The sequence below is a fragment of the Lissotriton vulgaris genome, chromosome 8 (genome assembly GCF_964263255.1).
Source record: "Lissotriton vulgaris chromosome 8, aLisVul1.2, whole genome shotgun sequence".
In the NCBI taxonomy this organism is placed as follows: Eukaryota; Metazoa; Chordata; class Amphibia; order Caudata; family Salamandridae; genus Lissotriton; species Lissotriton vulgaris.
The window spans coordinates 29,523,567-29,532,354 of NC_141696.1; positions in this window are offsets into that span (position 1 = coordinate 29,523,567).

Sequence of the window (8,788 nt, forward strand, 5' to 3'; positions counted from 1 at the left end):
AATTCAAACAAGGTTTGGTGCCTGAGTATGTGGTGATGTCAGGAAGTTTGTTCCGGAGGATTTCCCCCAAATTCTTAGCTCTGGTGAATGCAAAGATAGGTGTAGAGTTGAAAGATTGTTTAAAATCCGGTTCCATATTCAAAATTGACCAGTGTTTCAGGATGGATTGTTTGTATTTTTTACTTGCAGTGGAGTATTTGGATACAGCTACAATCCGTGTTTGCTCAGTTTTTTCTTTTGGAGTTAAGAGTTTGGATCTGTCCGTGTTGTCGATTCTGATTCTGCTTTCTTCCACTAGGGTTGGTGGATAACCTCTCAAGGTGAATTTCTTGGTCATTTGTTTGAGTCTGATTTTCAATGTTTTTTCATCCGAACTGATTCGCTTAACTCTAGCCATTTGCGAAAATGGTAAGTTCTTGATGAGGTTTGGTTCATGGAAACTTGTGAATAGAAGCATATTATTTCTGTCGGTTGGCTTTGTATATAGATCCGTTTTGAATCCTTCAGGGGAAATTGTTATCTTGACATCTAGAAAATTGACCTCAGTGTCCGATATGTCCCATGTTAATTGGATCCTTTGGTCAATGTCATTGAATTTCTTCAATTGTGTGTCTAGGGCTTCCTTAGTGTTAGTCCAAATTAAGAAAAGGTCGTCAATATACCTCACTATCATCTTGAGATTATCTGTCCATTCGGGTTTAGAGAAGATGTGTTGTTGTTCATACCATTGCATGAATATATTGGCATATACGGGTGCCGCCGAATTGCCCATTGCCATGCCCGTGAGTTGTTGGTACCAAGATTGTTCAACTTTAAAGTAGCTGTGGTAAAGAATAAACTGCATTAGTTCCATGAGAAATGTTTGGAAATCTATATCAAGATCAGAGTTCAAAAGGGCATTCTCCAAGGCTTCTATGCCCATGTCATCGGGTATGCTCATATATAGGCTACGAACATCAGCTGTGCATAAGATTAGTTTGTCCGTTTGGTTGACTGTTATCTTTTGTAATTTCTGTAGAAATTGCGTAGTATCCTTGATATAAGTTTGCATTGATTGTACTGGTTTTTGCAAATACTTATCAATGAGTTGGCCGATAGGTTCATGGAGGCTACCTATAGTGGATACTATCGGTCGCATCGGAGGGTCATAGGTGTTTTTATGAATTTTGGGAACCATCCTTAGTGTTGGACTTTTAGGGTTCAACGTTGTTAAGAACTGTTTTGTTCTGTCCGTGATGGTGCCTTTTTTATGGGCTTCGTCAATGATGATTTTGAGTGTTTTTGAATATTCCAGCGTCGGGTTTTGATTCAAAATTGTATAAGTTTGGGTATCTGAAATATGTTCCATCACTTTTGAATTGTACATCTCTGTGTTCATGATAACGATGGCTCCCCCTTTGTCGGCTTTGGTGAAGATGATACTGTCGTCGTTGGCCATTCTGTGTAATGTATCAAGGTCTTTTTGCGTTATGTTTCTTTGTTTGGGTTTGGTATGTTTCAACTTCTGTAGATCTTGTCGTACTAGATTTTCAAATAAGTCTAATGTTTTATGGCTCGTTGGAGCTTGGAAAGAACTTTGGGGTCGTAAGCCCAATAGTTGGTCTTGTTCAGTTTGTGGTCGCTCGGGTACCATGTTATCGAAGAAGTGTCTTAGTCTGAGTTTCCTCATGAATTTAAATAAGCTCACCTCTAATTCCAAGTTGTCTGTGCTGGTAGTAGGAACAAAGGACATCCCCCTTTGTAATATTTGTAATTCGTGTGAGTTGAAATTTTTGTCACTGATGTTAATCACTAGTTGTTCTGGGGTTGGTTCTTTTTCTTCATTTTCTCTTTCTCCTTGATGTTGGCCGATGTGCTTCGTGTGGTCGGTGGATCTCTTTCTTTGTCCTTTTCTGATGCTTCGCCTGGGTCTCCTTTTTGGGCTTGACCCTGTTCTAAAAAAGGATTCGGTTCCATAGGTTTACTTGTGGTGGGTTCTTCCATAGTTGTTTTTTCTTGGGTGGTTCAACTTGGTGGAGGTCTACGTGATTTTTGGGTGGTGTCACTATCCGTGGACGATGTGTCTGTATTCGAATTGTACTGCTTATTTCTTCGTTTCTGCGCATAGATGTCTGCCCATGTGTAGACTTCCCCTAAACGGTAATCCAAAGTGTCCCTCTTAAATTTGCGAATTTTTCTTTCGTTGATCTCTTTTGTGTGACGGTCTATTTGGTTTTTAATATCCTCTAAGGTCGTCTTTAATTCATCTTCCGACATAATTTTAGAAAGTTCTGATGAAGTTTCTTCTATCTCTATGCTCAGTTCCTCCAAAATTGTAGACAATTCTTGTATGATCAGAAGGATCAGGTCTAGGGAGCATTTGTTTAAAATTTCATACCAGCGCTCCTGGAATTTTTTGGAATGTTTGCATAAGGATGGTTTCAAAGCGATTCTTAGGCCTCGTGGTATATGTGAATTTCGATGGTATTTTATGAGAGTACTGGCGTGTAGTTGTTGATTCGTTTTCCTTTTGGAAAGGTACAGCAATTGTTTGATATTTTGCTCTTTAGATCGGCTCGTGGTTTCCTGTGTGAGTTCATCCCTGATTAATGAGTAGATTTGATCAGCATCTTTGGTTTCAAATGCGAAGGTGGAGGCACGGGCCTCTGTACTTTTAGAGATATCCTCGTAGTTGCTCATTCTTGTATTATAGTTATGTTTATGTGTGCGTGCAATCCTTCCTGTGGACACTCACTGGTTAAATTACAATTTAGAAATGGATGGATGCACAGCTGGTTATATGTAACAAAAAGTTCCTTTTGAATTGAAGGGTTGTTAGTAAGTTTTTGTAGGTGCTCCACAAGGTGGCGCCAGGGGTCCAATGGCGTCGAGTAAGTAAATGCTAGAATGATTTCCATTCTTTTGGTTTGTTGTTCATCAGAGTAAATTTATGGATTGTTGACGTATTTTATTAGTTTCCCATGATTTTTCTACTTCAACAATCAATAAATTTACTCTGATGAACAACAAACCAAAAGAATGGAAATCTTTTCTTCTTAGAAAGATAATGGCAAAGTGTGCCCAACAAGGGATGACCCTAGAGATTCTCTAGGTTCACATTCTAGCATTTACTTACTCGACGCCATTGGAATCAGTTCGGATGAACAAACATTGAAAATCAGACTCAAACAAATGACCAAGAAATTCACCTTGAGAGGTTATCCACCAACCCTAGTGGAAGAAAGCAGAATCAGAATCGACAACACGGACAGATCCAAACTCTTAACTCCAAAAGAAAAAACTGAGCAAACACGGATTGTAGCTGTATCCAAATACTCCACTGCAAGTAAAAAATACAAACAATCCATCCTGAAACACTGGTCAATTTTGAATATGGAACCGGATTTTAAACAATCTTTCAACTCTACACCTATCTTTGCATTCACCAGAGCTAAGAATTTGGGGGAAATCCTCCGGAACAAACTTCCTGACATCACCACATACTCAGGCACCAAACCTTGTTTGAATTGTGGCAGTTGCAACAATATCATTAGAGGCAACGAAATATGTCATCCCACACAAGGTTATCCCATCAAATTAAAGGTAAATGGCACCTGTGAATCGTCCAACCTGATATACGGAATCAGATGCCCATGTGGGAAAATGTACGTGGGCAAAACAGAGCGTTGCATTAAGACACACTTAATTGAACACAAATCTAACATCCGTCTGAAGAACACCAAATCAGCTCTATCATCACATTTTGTAGAAGCGCAACACAATGCTTCCCAAATTAAGTACATCATTCTTGAGACTATCCAGAAGATTGAGGGAAGAGACAATACGAAATTTTTACTCAGAAGAGAGAATTACTGGATTTACAAATTGTTTACCCAAAAACCAATGGGTCTCAATGAAAGAATTGAATTTTCGTGTTACCTTTAAAATATTTGCTCTGCAGACTGTTGCTTGTGTATACTGTTGTAGGTTCCATAATACCTGACATATGTACACACATACCTCACTTTCCACCACTCTCCCTAGCCTCCACCTATAGCACAACCGCTCACTGTGTCGACCCTGGTATTAGGACCCCACAAGTTCGTGGCCCCTATGATCGTTTTTTCATTGTATTTCTCAATATTATTTTTATTTTAATTTTCTCGTATGCATCAGAAACACCACCATAGCATTTTTCCCAGCAGTTCCCACAATGATTGGAACACCGATTAATATAATCGTCTGACAAGAGCGCCATAACGCTGTAGTCTTTTTTCATTAACCAGTATCACGTGATACCCCACATGACCGCTATTTTTTCAAAATAAGGAAAGCGCGGACTGACCCTTTGGCAGCCGCTGCTACGTTGAACCGCTACGGCGCAAAGAACAACAAACATCAAACCGGACTTGTTTTCCACCAGGTTAGTTTCGATGAGATACACACGCGGTCTTTTTGACACGCGCACAAATCCCTCGTTTTTCCACGTTTGCGTTAATCTCCGCGATACAGTCTAACAGTATCCTCCCCATTCCTTTCAGATTTGAAACTTACATGGAGAAAGGCATGTAAGTAACTGCGTTCCCGTACCCTTGCACGTATATCCTTGCCTGTATACCACTCCCACACGATCACATTGCACGTTTGACTTGTATGCACCATTTTAACTGTGAGGCACTATTTTTACTGTGATGCAATTTATTTATGTTTTTTTGAGATTAGTAAATGTTACCCCATTTTCGTTTTTACAGTGTCTATTTCCCTGATGAAGGGCTTGACCTCATAATGCCCGAAATGCATTGGATATGATTAGATAGAATGACATTGCCTGTACTTTAAACGTGTCAAGAAGTAGAAAAATCATGGAAAACTAATAAAATACGTCAACAATCAATAAATTTACTCTGATGAACAACAAACCAAAAGAATGGAAATCTTTTCTTCTTAGAAAGATAATGGCAAAGTGTGCCCAACAAGGGATGACCCTAGAGATTCTCTAGGTTCCCATTCTAGCATTTACTCAGGATTTAAAACATACCACCAAGGTTAGGTTTGGCTTTACTAATAAGAATGTATTTCTGCACACATGCAATAAATAGTAATCTGTTATACAGCTCTGGGGATGGAATGCTAGCCTGAAATTCTTAATAAGCTTTAGAACATAACTGAAGCATGCATTTTATTTTAAGACTTGTATAAGGGGGTGAAACATGATTTTATAAATAAATGCTGCAGGCAATAACATGCAGACTATGGGTCAGATGTAACAAGAAATGCATTTTCAATTCTTATTTATCAAATTTTACAGATTCGCTATTTAAGAAAAGCAAAATACAATGCATGTATGATTTGCAAAAATAATTGAGAATCTTACAGATTCCTTAATAGAGAATCGCAAATTGTGATTCGCTATTAAGGAATACCTTCCCATTCATTCCTATGGGCCTCGAGGCCCAAAGGAATCAATAGGATTGCATGCGCAATTTGCGAGTACCAAATAGGTACTCGCAAATTGCACATGCAATTACAAGGATGTAAGGGTGCCAAAAAATCACCCTGTTGCATCCCTGAAATATGCATGTGTGCACATGTGGCACACATACATGCCCTATGGGCATGTATGTGGACCACATGCCACTTAGAAAAATGCCAAAAATGCATTTTTAAAGGAATTTGCAGATTAAAACCTTGGGGTTATTTGTGATTCCTTATAGTCAGGTCGCAATTTTGAATTGCTTCCGGCATTGCATTTAAGGAATCGCAAATTGCGACTCCCTAAATGCATTTGCAATTTAGGTCGCCACCAAAAATTTGCAATTAACTATATTGAGAAAGCAACACGTTATATACATAGCAAAAGGCCCATTTGAGAACGCAATAAGGCTTGATACATCTGGCCTACATGCTCAAAAAAATTGGGATCCTTTTAAACATATTTATAGGCAAGCGGATGGGAGTGAGAATCCTCTGGCACTACCAAGGGGGACTTCCCAAGGTGAGATGACTGACCAAAGGATACATTCTTGCATCCTGAGGTTCGGGGTTTCACAGTACTAATTCCTCTCACCGGGCCTCGTTGGGTGCTGATGCTGGATGTAATGGTACAGGTGGCAAGTGCCATCTCGGACCCTCAGATGCAGCTCCAGGCTTGTCCTACAGTGCCCCATAAAGCCTCCATCAAAGCGCCTGACTCACCTCTGGTTCACAACCTGGCCATCCCTCTGATTTTACTTTCTTTCAATGCCGTCAGCTCCTTTCCAGTGATTGTGCACATTGTTTTAAGGTGCACGAGTATGCAGACTTTCACGACAGAATAGGGCGCTCACACTTCCACTTCACTGTGGCTGCTGGTTTTCAGAAGGAGGACCCCTTACTGCTTTTCTGGTAGCATTGTTCTCTCACGTGAAAGACTTAGACAGGGAAGCTTATATATACGTTGAAGTGCAACAGCATAGGCAGTATGGCTACCATTTCCATCAAGTGGGCGCCCAAAAGACGGTCTCACAGACAGGCCTAGCGCGCACAGGTGGGCAAGGGGATCAAATGTGTGAAACTGCAATGCCTACTGCCACATTAAAATGTGTTGGTTGAACGCCAGTTGCGTGCTAATTGGAAGGGCTGGGTCAGGTCTACAGAATGAGAAAGCACTCCAGCCTCTTAGGCTTCTGTCCCTCAAATATGTTGTCTATGTTTAGGCCGAATTTTTACAGATCTGTTTAATAATTTGACATCATTTCTTCTAAAGTAGCATGGCTAATAGATTGTTTTGGGGGCATACTTATGTTATTAATTTTAATTTCAGTTCATTTTCAGTTTCCATCTCAAATTGAAAGGTCACCTGAAGGTTGTTCACGTCTTTGAGAACTATGACCTATCTTGATCAATGGCACTATCGCAATGGCGTTTTCCGTTGGCTGCAATGACATTCGCAAAGGCGGTGTCACACCACGGGGGACAGGCGGTATCTACCGCAATTGTGTCTAATGCCTGTGACCGCACTGGCAGAGCACGCCTACCACGATGTGCAATTCTGAAAGGCGCTACCATGATGGCAGTTCCCAGTGACATTTTTATAGGCAGTGTCACACCGTGGGGGCCAGGTGGTGTCTACTGCAATGTGGCACGTTTCAATTGTGGCCAATGCCTGTGACCGCACTGACGGAGCATGCCTACCATGCCTAAAAACACATTATACTATAGCATTATCGTTTTGCAAATTGCATCACTGATCACTATGCTTTTACACAAATTCTTGCACCTGGTTGTAAAGTGTAATGAGAGTGTGACATTTAACTGAAGTATGCCCACACATGTCATGTCAATACACATGATTAAATGCATTGGTATGTGCTTACTCACATGTCGAATTTCATCCATGTGGGCAGGTATACAGATTTCAGGTAGAATTACTTGTCATTTTTGTGAACATGCCAATGTGGGAAATGGCCACTCATCCCACAGTCATGATGGAATGACCACATCATGTGCATGTATCACTGCATACAGTGCTGAATTTATATTTATAGTTGTCCAGCATACACTCACTATGCTCATTTTATAATGATGTTGTGCTTAGTGAGACGGCAAGAAGGTTGTGCAGTGACAGCAGCTACGTACAACTCAGCATTGATGCTGTTTGCCACATGTGCTGCATCAGCTACACACAGGGCTGGTGTACCATATACATAGTTCACTAGTCTGATTCTGATTTGACAGTAGTTAGTATGTACATCCTGGCTACATGAATGACTAAAGGAGACCAAGGTGTCCGTGCATGTGACTTGTGCAGTAAGCTGTTTTCAAAGTCCTGCCATTGTTGGAGTTGTGTTAGTCATTATGTAAGATATTTGCCACATCTCATCTTTGACTCATATTTACTTGTGTCCTCTGCCCGAATATGTTAGAGACGAACACCTGTGTATCAGCGTTTTCCAGAGCTGGAGAACATGGAGGTTGAGGACATCATAAACCAATTCCGTCTCAATCGCCTTACTATTCAAGAGCTATGTGCTGAGTTGAGCCCCATTTGAGGCCTCACAGAACATATCCAACAGCTTTGACACCAACAGTTAAGGGGATGGCTGCCCTGCATGTCTTTGCCACTTGTTTGTTTCAGTACACGGTGGCCATCGCAGGTGGGATGTCTCAACCTATGTTCAGCATGGTTGGTGACCTACAAGGACCGCTACATCCATGAGTTGGCAGATGTGGAGGGTGAATTCTATGACCTTGGTCACAAACGTTGGCCTAGCTCCACCACAGGCATGTGAGCACATCTACCGTAACAGGAAGCATTACCATTCAATTAATGTGCACGTGGTATGACAAGCGGATATGATTATATCTCCCATGTATGTGCCAAATATCGGGGTTCTGTCCATGACTCTGACATACTGCTTAACAGCATCATCCTGCAATTGATGGAAAACCTGCAAACGGAGCGTGCGAGCTTGTTGGTGAGTAAGCTGTGTCAAGTAGTCTGCTGTATGTGTGACATGCTGTTCTCCTCGACAATTTCTATTACCAACTTGTTCTGTGTTTCTCACAACTAGGTGACTCTGCATATCCCAACCATACTTTTTTGCTGAGCCCACTGAGATATCCAAGGACCCCAGGACAAATCCACTTCAATGATGCCCATGGGAGGACACGTTGTGTAGTGGAGCTTGCTTTTGGAGTTCTGAAGGCTAGATTTCAGTGTCTGGACAAGAGGGGTGGTGCACTACTCTACTCTCCCCAAAATGTGTGTCAGATCATAGTTGCATGCTGCATGCTCCTCAACATGGCCTTGTGCAAAGAGAACCCCCTA